Raw genomic sequence first — 12,500 nt, forward strand, 5'->3', positions numbered from 1 at the left:
GCATGCCAGCGGACCTGGAGATGTACTGGTCTTGGGGGCGAAACATCTGTGAACGGTGGCCTCCAGCTGATGACCCTGCAGCTGACCTAATGGCACCGAGGTAGGTGCGACAGGCTGAAAAGCCAAAGCAGGAAATACCACCTCACCTGTACAACAAACTGAAGACCAACAACAACCAAGAACAGAAGCTTTAGCAGCAGCAGCAGCAGCAGCAGCAGCAGCTTAACTGTCAATCAACAATGGACAAACAATGGACAGACAATCACTGTTGGACCACACAGGGACACTTTTACCTTCGTGCTAGCCAGTCATTCTTCCAAGCAGAGGATGAGATAACACCTGCCTACCTTTGCTTCACCTTCTCTCTAGTTCTAAAAACTGAAACAATGGACCACCACTGCCTGCTTTCCACCTGACAGCGCTTAAGAGTCTTCACACCCGAAGGTAATGATTCTAATTTCATATGTGCTTTCTATATTGCTTTAATTGTGTCTTTATTCCTGTATTCAGTTTGTAATAACACAGCAATTTTGCAACACCGTTGTTACAGAAGCAGTACATTGTCATTTAAATGAACTTTTTGCTGCAGGTCTGCCTCTGCTGTGATCACTCCACTTCACACAGTGGAGACAATCAGGACTTTAAAGAAGGCTAAACATGACAAGAAGCTGAACCTCATTCATCCTTCCTAAACTACTCTGTGTAAAATGGCACTGGACAGAAATGTTGTGTTGCCCTGCAGCAGTGTTCAAGGTATTAAATTATTGTGTATTATGTAACTTTTGAACATGTTTTTTGCATGGTCTGCAGTTTATTACAACAACTTTCTGTTTTCTCTTGTCAGGACCAGCTTCATTCTCCTACGTCCACAGCTTCGCATCCAATGCTGCGCACAGTTCAGTAGAGCCTACCTACTGTTGACATTTGGCGAGTGATCAAGTGAACTGATGCGGGGAACCAAACTTACGCTGATCATTCATTAGTCAGTCATCACTGTCACAGAGACAGCTCACCCTCAGTGCAGCATTATATTTCACCCTAACCAAGTTGTAAAGGTAACTGTTATTTGTATTAACTTAGTACAAGATCCCTTTTTGACCAGAGAACTAACAAAAACACTGATGGCATTACTTTTTGCAATTTGCATTAGGAATGCAAAGGATAATTTTTTTTTACTGTTTTTCAATCTAAGGCCTCTGCTCCTGCCATCTGCGGCCAGATACCTGGAAGCAGCAGTTCTACAGTCCCTGGATCATCAAAGGTCACAATGTTACAGCCCTTTACATCTTCACAATTACACTGTGCTCTGTTAAGAGTTTTGGTTTGTGCCAACAATGGACAGATTCAACAATTAGCAACTTACGCTACTGACCCATGGACACTTGACTCTAAGACACCAATTTATTTTGGTACATTGATAATTTATATATATTGTATAATTAGAACAGTGTATGCTTATTTTGTATTTCATCACAATTAATATATTTTATTAATTTATTTTACATGTCACCTTTCTTTTTCCTTCATTATCTGTTTTCTTGGAAGACACAACATATATATATATATACATACAGAAGGAAAAGGAAAGGATGACATGGAATATATTTTACAAAAATTATAATTATTAGTGTGGGGTTTGAGCTGGTAGGCATGTTAAAGAATTTTCACGTGTAAACTCGGCCTTGGGCTAATCTAAACCCTATTGAAAAGCTATGACAGTGTTTAAATTGAAGAATCAAAGCTGAACATTTTGTCTTCAGATTGCCCAAAATACATGACTTGGTTAAATAAGCCTTGTCAAAAGAACTAGTCAAGAACTACTGTTCCTATGATTGTCTCCTAACCAGAAGACAATCAAGTGACTCTAACCCTACGTTCCTTCAAAGTCAAGGATAACCCTGAATTATTTTAAAGGTTCAGTACACTGAGCTAAATGTCTGGATAACACATTTAAAATGAGTGTGTTGGTATGATTTTCAGTACAGATACTGCAGCTTGAGACATTATTTGGGTTTTTTAGCCTTCAGTCTAACAACCATGTAAAAAGCCTTTATTTGTAGGGTTGAACAACAATGTAAACCATTGAAACATACTGTACTGACCCATCTGGCTGCCTAAACAGTACGACACCAATAGTATTTAACTTATTTTTATTATTTATCTCCACCTTATATGATTTATACATTGTATCCTTATTTTTCTGTTTCAGTAAAATTCATATCTTTTATTTTTATTTATTATTTATTTATTTTATTTATTTTTCAAGTCACCTTTCTGTTTTCCCTCTTTTGTCCCTCCGCTTTTGGGATTTCAGTAAACTGAGCTAAATGTTGTGATAACGTTTAAAATGACAGCTATTGTCAGTATAGGGTGACTGCAGCTTGAACCAAAAATGGGATATTAGCCTCAGTCTAACCACCATGTAAAAAGCCTTTAATGGTAGGGCTTCGGCCGGCTGTACACTGGCTGCGTGGCGTGTCCGTTCCTATTTTGGCTCCCATGTTAACAGATTAGAGCTTTCACACTGTCTGTGTGACATGCAACGCGTGCATGCTAGAAACAGAAAGTGTTTCCAGGCAAAATAGAATACGAAAAGATGTTTATATGTCATTTTAACTCAAATACATTTAATAAATTACATTTTGATGTTTGAAAGTCTCTATGTTTTGACATGAATGCGGATATAAATGTAATTTAAAGAAATAATAAATAATTATTGATTTTCAAATATTGTACCTGTCACACAATACAGAGCGAAATATTCTGTAGCCTATTTCGCCATCAATACTGCCGATGTTGTCTTTGCTGTAATCAGGTCAGTATATATTTATGTTTGTCATGAAATATACTACTGCTTGAGTGCAGTAAATCAATGGGAAACATACATGTGTACAGACAAGGCTAGCAGCTGCAGCGCCACGTCAGACACGTTTCTGATGTGTAAAGACATAGAAAACGCCACACAGCCGCCACGCAACAGAAGCGGCACGCTCACGCCACGCAGCCAGTGTGTAGCCGGCCTAACAATATTGTAAACCAATGAAACATACATTATGGACCCATTTGATGTTATCACAATTGATATATTTAATTTTCAGTTAGTTTAGTTGATAGGACATAGGCCTACTGATGGGGACAATATACAGTGGTGTGAAAAAGTGTTTGCCCCCTTCCTAATTTGTTATTTTTTTGCATGTTTGTTACACCTAAAAGTTTCAGATGTTCAAAAAAATTTATTTATAATACAAAGATAACACAAGTAAACACAAAATACAGTTATTAAAGGTTTTTATTATTAAGGAAAAAATCCAAACCTACATGGCCCTGTGTGAAAAAGTGTTTGCCGCGCTGTTAAAACATAACTTCCCAGGAGTGGCCGGCCGACCAAATTTACACCAAAAGTGCAGTGACTACTCATCCAAGAGGTCACAAAAGACCTCACAACAACATCCAAACTGCAGGCCTCACTTGCCTCAGTTAAGGTCAGTGTTCATGACTCCACCATAACAAAGAGACCTGCATGCATGTGAGAGTTCAGGGACGAAAACCACTGCTGAGCAAAAAGAACATTGAGGCTCGTCTCATTTTTGCCAGAAAACCTCTTGATCATCCCCAAGACTTTTGGGAAAATACTCTGTGGACTGACGAGACAACCACATTTCAGAAAGAGAACATAATAACAACAGTAATGTGATGGTCTGGGCCTGTTTTGCTGCTTCAGGACCTGGAAGACTTGCTGTGATAAATGGAACCATGAATTTTGCTGTCTACCAAATAATCCTGAAGGACAATGTCCGGCAATATCTTCTTGACCTCAAGCTGAAGCGAACTTGGGTTCTGCAGCAGGACAATGAGCCAAAGCACATCAACAAGTCCACCTCTGAATAGCTGAAGAAAAACAAAACATAGACTTTGGAGTGGCCTAGTCAAAGTCCTGACCTGAATCATATTGTGGTGCTGTGGCGTGACCTTAAAAGGAAGTTCATGCTTGAAAACCCTCCAATGTGGCTGAATGACAACAATTCTGCAAAGATGAGTGGGCCAAAATTCCTCCACAGCGCTGTAAAAGACACAATGCAAGGTATTGCAAATGCCTGACTGCAGTTGTTGCTGCTAAGGGTGGCCCAAACAGTTATTAGACTTAGGGCGCAATCACTTTTTCACACAGGGCCATGTAGGTTTGGATTTTGTTTTCCCTTAATAATAAGTGTTTACTTGTGATAACTTTGACTAATATTTCAATTTGTTTGATGATCTGAAACATTTAAGTGTGACAAACATGCAAAAAAATACGAAATCAGGAAGGGGGCATCCTTGGGCCCTGCCTTAAAGAACTAGTAGAAAAACAATTACTGTTTAGGCACTATGGATTTTGGTTTTGCAAGAATTGCTGTATTGTATTTTTCTATGTTCTTTTTATTTATTTAAAAAACAAAAAAACTATATTCTGAACCATTGCAACATACAGTATTAACCCATTGGGCTCACTGGCTGCCTTTCTGTCAACAGTATGACAACAATTTTATTTTATTTATTTATTTTCATGCCTCAGTTTTTTTGAATCACAATTAATATTGTTTATTTATTTTCATATCAAACTTTCCTTTCCCTCATGATCTGTTTTCTAACAGATAAATGACAGATGTAGAAGTAGTAGAAAACAATTACTGTTTAGGGATATGGATTTTGGTGTTACAAGTAACCAATTTGTTATTAATACATATTTCACAGTGTTTTTTCTCAGCTACCATCTTTACCATGTTTTCCTGACTCGGGACTACAGGTGAAAATTAGCATTTATGCTATAACCTGGCTCATTTACAGTCTGTACAGAAATGTTAGATTGTTCATTAATGTGCACTGTCCCAGATAAATAAATAAATTACAGACTGTTAGAGGGAATTTGCAAGTTTTTTTCTTTGGTATTTTGTTTTTGGAAACAGTAAGTTTCTTTCTGGTTGGCCAATGTGTCCCCATGGTGTTGGATCTTTTTTACATTTCTAATTTTCTTTTAAATTCATTTTAGCTCATTTCAATGATGTTCATTTAATTAAAATATAACTTAGGTCATTCTAAATTCAATTCAATAGTCATCCCTACACACTTAAACATGCATAGACACATTTTTGAAATTGCCGGTATGACGGTCCTACCATGCTACTGTATACATGTGCATACTGAGAATATTAAGAACTCTATATTCTTATTTTGTATGTATTGATATGTATTTACAATATGTATTTTAACAATCATATATGTTTTGCTGTAATGCTGCTTACCCAACTATTTTCTTTTTTTAAACATTGTGATTAATATGTCTTTATGAACATCGTATCACGCTTGTTTTTATTTGTACTGTTGATTTTGGAAGATACTAATGTTGATGATACTAATGTTGATGATACTTATGTTGTTAATTACTACAACATTTTTTACTCAAAGCAGTAATATAATTGAATAAAATTAAAATATATTTGTAACCAGGTCACCTATCTGCACCTTACTTGTTCAAACAGTGAGACCAATGATCTGTTTCACGATATCTTACAAAGATCCACACACCATTTCATTACCTTACCATTTTCCAGATCATGCCAATGTTTTCATGTATATGTCAGGACTGTTGTTAATTGTAAAGCAGAACATAGTGTTTGATGGCCAAACTCCAACATTATTACGCAATATAAAAATTACTATAAACACCTCAGACTAACATTGTTTCAGTAAACTTCAGATCACATATAAACTAACAATCCACATTTAGGCAATTTCGATGCCTTAATATCATCGTATACTATGTGTTTTGAACATGCTTGTCATTAATGTATTTCATTTTTCAATTTCAATGCAAAGTTGTTCAGCCCCCTGTCTTTTCAGGCAATATATTTCACATCTCATCTCAGCTAGATTGATGCTTTTTCGTTCTATGCAGTGTATATGTCTGATAATAATACAAAGTATTTCTTCTTTCAGCCTTTTCAGGAAATTCATTTCAACTTTCATCTTTGACAGTATTACAATTCAGCTTCCAGCTTTTCTAACAATGTATTTTAGCTCTTCACTTGACAATTTTCCAGATTTTTCAGCAGTGCAGTGCAGTGCAATGCATTTGAGCTTTAAGAGTTGTCGTACTATTTGTTTCATATTTCTGCATTTGTAAGTCATTATCAGTTAGAAAATCTACTCAAACCTTACAATGTTCTACATCTTTTGTCATTATTCAACTTTTAAAGCCAACAGTTCAGTTTAGCATAAGTTTTTAACTTTTTAATGAAATTCATACTTATTAAAACGATTTCCAGTTTTTCAACTATTCTCACTTCTTCAACTTCTTCTTATAGATTTAAGCTATTCATCCAGTTTAGTTTTAGCTATTCAGCATTCCCACGCATTTTCCGCAGGAAATGCATTTTCTAGTTCATTTCAACTTTCATCTTTGACAGTATTACAGTTCAGCTTCAAGCTTTTCTAACAATGTATTTTAGCTCTTCACTTGGGTAATCCAGTTTAGCTTCCAACTCTAACAATTTTCCTAATTTTTTTAGCAATGTAGTGCATTTGAGCTTTAAGATTTTTTGTACTATTTGTTTCATATTTCTGCATTTGTGAGTGATTATCAGTTAGAAAATATACTCAGACCTCACAATGTTCTAGGTCTTTTGTCATTATTAAACTTTTGAAGCCAACAGTTCAGTTTTGCATAAGCTTTTAACTTTTTAATGAAATTCATATGTATTAAAACGATTTCCACGTTTTCAAATATTCTCACTACTTCAACTTCTTCTTACTGATTTAAGCTATTCAACCAGTTTAGCCTTAGCAATTCAGCTATTCAGCATTCCCACGCATTTTCCGCAGGAAATGCATTTTCTAGTTAGTGGGAATGCTGTTCAACAGCATTCCAACTATTGTTGTTCCTGTCGGCCATTTTGTTTATTTATTTTTAGTGGGAATGCTGTTCAGCAGCATTCCAACTATTGTTATTCTGTTCTTTCTTTATTCTTATTCCCTCTTCCGTACGTTTTTTGGCTCTCTGTAACTTCTGCATACATTCAGCTATTAAAACCATTCAACTTTTAAAATGTTCAGCTCTTTCAGCTAATGATGGGACTTCTTCAACTTTTTTTCTACTATTTATACTTTTTAAAATATTCAGCTTTTTATGACTTTTTTTTAACATTGAAGTCAATGAGAACATGCTTCAAATCCTTAAAATCTTCTTCTGCTCCCAAAATTTTCAGCTCCTTCATACTTTCACCTACAGACGCCAAACAAACTTTAAAATGTTCACAAAATATTCAGTTATCCGGCTCTATCTTTTCAGTTTGATATCTTTTACAGTTTTTGTAAAAAAGCTGTTTAAGTTTAGTGATCATTTCAGGATTTTTCTGTGTTTCTAGTGAGTGTGTATTGCGTCTGGCAGAGTGGATGATGTCATCGTTAGAGTGTAGCAGCTTAGGAAAAAAATCTTTGTCCCCTCTCTATAAATTGCTCTCACGCCCACAATATCTACTTGTCATACACAATTTATACATCAAAACGTAGGTATTTTTGTCTAGTTTCAGCCAATGTGCTCAGTTTTGCAATATGCCTTATACTGTTGGCTCGATGAGCTTCCAAATGACAAGAGTTCCACATCTCTGTCCATCCACTGCCCTGTTTAACATTCTTCACATTTCTGAGCGAAACGCAGAGCAAACCACTTTTTTAAATCGCTGATATGCCCACATTTTTAAGTTTATCAACATAAATTTTACATGAATACGTTCACAAAGGTCTTGTGGTGGTCACGATTACATCATTTCACCGATAGCCCTTATCATTTTAGCAGTCTGAGGCTTTATTTGAGAGCTTGCTCTGTGTCTTTGAATAGCTCCAGTGGGGCACAGCTGACAGTTTCAGCAGGTGACACGGTCGTTAACCTGATTAAAGATCAAAGAGATCTCATCACAGACTTCAAAGGGTGTTTATCAACATGGTCACAGGTCATTGGTAGCCATGACAACCCTTTCACAGACAGTCAACTTGAATACTACAGGCAGTAATATGAACATTAGTCTATATCTTGTGCGTTCCACTTCTGTCTGACTGTCTCTGTCTCTCTGTCTCTCTTTTTTTTAATTTTATTCCCTCTTCCATACGTTTTTTGGCTCTCTGTAACTTCTGCATACGTTGAGCTATTAAAACCATTCAACTTTTAAAATGTTCAGCTCTTTCAGCTAATGATGGGACTTCTTCAACTTTTTTTCTATTATTTATACTTTTTAAAATATTAAGCTTTTTAACACTTTTTTAAAACATTGAAGTCAATGAGATCATGCTTCAAATCCTTCAAATTTTCTTCCGCTCCCAAAATTTTCAGCCCCTCCATACTTTCACCTACAGTTCTAAATAAAGAACCTACGGTTCTCTCACACTGTCTCTCACTCATTAGCATTAGCAGGTGTGGTGATCAATGATCAAAGACAGGCTTTATAAGTGCTAAAGGAACATTAAGCATCTATACAGATGATAGTGTAGTGGATATTGTGTATGCCTTTGGTGTGGGAGATCAAGGTTTGAATCCTGCTGTGATACATCAGTCAATATGTCCCTGATTGAGATGTTATTTCACTTTTTTTCAACTATTCTCACTACTTCAACTTATTCTTACGGATTTAAGCTATTCAACCAGTTTAGCTTTAGCAATTCAGCTATTCATGTTTTATTTTGGCTCTTTTTTTCCTCTCCTCTCTTTCTCTCTCTCTCTTCTATTCTCTCCTTCTCTCTGTCCTCTCTTTCCTTTTGTTCAGCCCCATTCTTTTTACCTAATATATTTCACATCTCATATCAGTTAGATTGATGCTTTTTCGTTCTAATGCAGTGTCTGATAATAATACAAAGTATTTCTTCTTTCAGCTGTTTTAGGTAATTCATTTCAACTTTCATCTTTGACAGTATTACAGTTCAGCTTCAAGCATTTCTAACAATGTATTTTAGCTCTTCACTTGGGTAATGCAGTTTAGCTTCCAACTCTAACAATTTTCCTGATTTTTTAGCAGTGTAGTGCATTTGAGCTTTAAGATTTTTCGTACTATTTGTTTCATATTTCTGCATTTGTGAGTGATTATCAGTTAGAAAATATACTCAGACCTCACAATGTTCTACGTCTTTTGTCATTATTCAACTTTTGAAGCCAACAGTTCAGTTTAGCATAAGCTTTTAACTTTTTAATGAAATTCATACGTATTAAAACGATTTCCACTTTTTCAACTATTCTCACTACTTCAACTTATTCCTACGGATTTAAGCTATTCAACCAGTTTAGCTTTAACAATTCAGCTATTCATGTTTATTTTGGCTCTCCTCTCTTTCTCTCCTCTCTTCTCTCCTTCTCTCTGTCCTCTCTTTCCTTTTGTTCAGCCCCATTCTTTTTACCTAATATATTTCACATCTCATATCAGCTAGATTGATGCTTTTTCGTTCTATGCAGTGTCTGATAATAATACAAAGTATTTCTTCTTTCAGCCGTTTTAGGTAATTCATTTCAACTTTCATCTTTGACAGTATTACAGTTCAGCTTCAAGCTTTTCTAACAGTGTATTTTAGCTCTTCACTTGGGTAATGCAGTTTAGCTTCCAACTCTAACAATTTTCCTGATTTTTTAGCAGTGTAGTGCATTTGAGCTTTAAGATTTTTCGTACTATTTGTTTCATATTTCTGCATTTGTGAGTGATTATCAGTTAGAAAATATACTCAGACCTCATAATGTTCTACGTCTTTTGTCATTATTCAACTTTTGAAGCCAACAGTTCAGTTTAGCATAAGCTTTTAACTTTTTAATGAAATTCATACGTATTAAAACGATTTCCACTTTTTCAACTATTCTCACTACTTCAACTTATTCCTACGGATTTAAGCTATTCAACCAGTTTAGCTTTAACAATTCAGCTATTCATGTTTATTTTGGCTCTCCTCTCTTTCTCTCTTCTCTTCTCTCCTTCTCTCTGTCCTCTCTTTCCTTTTGTTCAGCCCCATTCTTTTTACCTAATATATTTCACATCTCATATCAGCTAGATTGATGCTTTTTCGTTCTATGCAGTGTCTGATAATAATACAAAGTATTTCTTCTTTCAGCCGTTTTAGGTAATTCATTTCAACTTTCATCTTTGACAGTATTACAGTTCAGCTTCAAGCTTTTCTAACAGTGTATTTTAGCTCTTCACTTGGGTAATGCAGTTTAACTTCCAACTCTAACAATTTTCCTGATTTTTTAGCAGTGTAGTGCATTTGAGCTTTAAGATTTTTCGTACTATTTGTTTCATATTTCTGCATTTGTGAGTGATTATCAGTTAGAAAATATACTCAGACCTCACAATGTTCTACGTCTTTTGTCATTCAACTTTTGAAGCCAACAGTTCAGTTTAGCATAAGCTTTTAACTTTTTAATGAAATTCATACGTATTAAAACGATTTCCACTTTTTCAACTCTTCTCACTACTTCAACTTCTTCTTACTGATTTAAGCTATTCAACCAGTTTAGCTTTAGCAATTCAGCTATTCAGCATTCCCACGCATTTTCCGCAGGAAATGCATTTTCTATAGAATAGAATGTGTCTTATTTTATCAGTAATTATGATCAAACAAAAGAAACTGTAAAACATCATTAGATAATGTATTTATATACTGTATGTACATATTTACATATCTAACCCTATAACATATACAACAGAATAGAAATAGAAATAGCTAAAAACTGAAAACATGCCACTCAGTGACATATCATGTTTGAGAATTGTCCTTCACATGAGGAGCGAGATCCCACGGATCCACGCGACTACGCAGGTGAAGTGTGGCTCCCCGTGTGAAAAGCCCTTTATTCCCACAATGGGGACATTCTCACTGTTGCAGCATCGAGGGAAAGAGATAGCTTCATATTTCATTTCCTTTACGACAACTTTTAACATGTACAAGATAAACATGAGCAGGGGCTAAACGGCTTTTCAAATCCAACATGAAAAGTATTGGACAGTTTGAATAACTGTAAAAAAAAAAAAATGTTATTGTGGTAAATGCACATCTTAAATATTAGGTAGTTGCCGAGCACACATGGTTATTGGAGTTACAGAAAATGGCGTCCCAACTGGCGCATACTTGGGTGTACTGCTCTTGTGTAAAGACATCCATCTTTTTCCTTTCCATATTTCGTAAAGTGTTCTTTCTTTGCCATATTTTAGGAATCATCAGAAATCATAACATTCATACTGTATATTCAAACATAAACAAACTGGTATACGATAGCAACAATAGAATCAAAGATAGAATGGAATAGAATCAATAACCATTTGGATTGAAAACATAAGAATACATGTTGTTGTTGTTGTCATAACGACACACTATGAATACTGGGACCCAACTTTAGTTCTGACACAAATTCACTCAGACAGCAGTTTGTATCAGAGAGTCATTTGACTGTGACAATCCAAAGGTGCACATCGCAACGAGAGAAAAGACACTGGTCAGCAGAATACGAAGTTGGAAAACATGGAATTCCACTCCAGAGAGATTGAACCGCAAATTAATTTCTATCTCAGTTCACTTGAAGAACAAGTACGGTGTGAACTGAAGGACAGCGAGGCAAGGCTCACCCAATGTGAATCTGAGGGAAGAGTTCACCTGATCATCCGAGAGGACTTGCTGGCCAATGTCCTCGATCAGCTCCAACAACAGAGAGAGGGCAGCACTTTGAGCCATGACAAAAAGCTGATGCAGAGGGAGATGTGTGACTTAAAAGTTCAGCTTGCTGAATGTGTCCCCTCCCCACCCAGGGAAACAGAGTATCTGAAATCCCAGCTGGGAAAAATCAGCAACAGACTGCGAAAAACCCAAAAAGAGCTCGACCTGCAGTACTTCATTACTGAAGACCTGAAGGTCGAATTGGAGCAGATGAAGAGAGAGAAGGAGGCCTTTAAAAATAATGTGGAGACTCAGAAGATGGAGCTTGGTAAAGAGAGACAGATGCTCGCGGTAGGTAAGACCACCAACGTGATGTTGGAGAGCTGTCTAGAGATTGAGAGGGTTCAAGCTCAAGAGCTGAAGGATAAATTGAGCAAGATGGAGGAAGCTCTCCGAAAACAGGCAGAGGAGGCAAAGGAGATACTGGAAAGATCCCAGGCTTCCCATAGAGCCCAGCTGGATGAGGCTCTGGCTAAACGTGTCCCCTCCCCACCCAGGGAAGCAGAGTATCTGAAATCCCAGCTGGGAAAAATCAGCAACAGACTGCGAAAAACCCAAAAAGATCTCGAGCTGCAGTACTTCATTACTGAAGACCTGAAGGTCGAATTGGAGCAGATGAAGGGAGAGAAGGAGGCCCTTAAAAACAATGTGGAGACTCAGAAGATGGAGCTTGGTAAAGAGAGACAGATGCTCGCGGTAGGTAAGACCACCAACGTGATGTTGGAGAGCTATCTAGAGATTGAGAGGGCTCAAGCTCAAGAGCTGAAGGATAAATTGAGCAAGAT

At 36.5% G+C, this 12,500-nt stretch overlaps 1 long non-coding RNA gene across 1 annotated transcript in view; it reads left to right on the forward strand.

The window, feature by feature from the left end:
- The first annotated feature begins 4,099 nt into the window (after positions 1–4,099).
- Positions 4,100–12,500, forward strand: part of LOC118495525 — a 13,080-nt gene continuing 4,679 nt past the window's right edge. Inside the window, exon 1 of the long non-coding RNA XR_004897972.1 lies at positions 4,100–4,207. This is a non-coding gene — a long non-coding RNA (uncharacterized LOC118495525). The remainder of the gene's footprint in view (positions 4,208–12,500) is intronic.

This window comes from Sander lucioperca, chromosome 7, assembly GCF_008315115.2.
Source record: "Sander lucioperca isolate FBNREF2018 chromosome 7, SLUC_FBN_1.2, whole genome shotgun sequence".
Lineage (NCBI taxonomy): Eukaryota > Metazoa > Chordata > Actinopteri > Perciformes > Percidae > Sander > Sander lucioperca.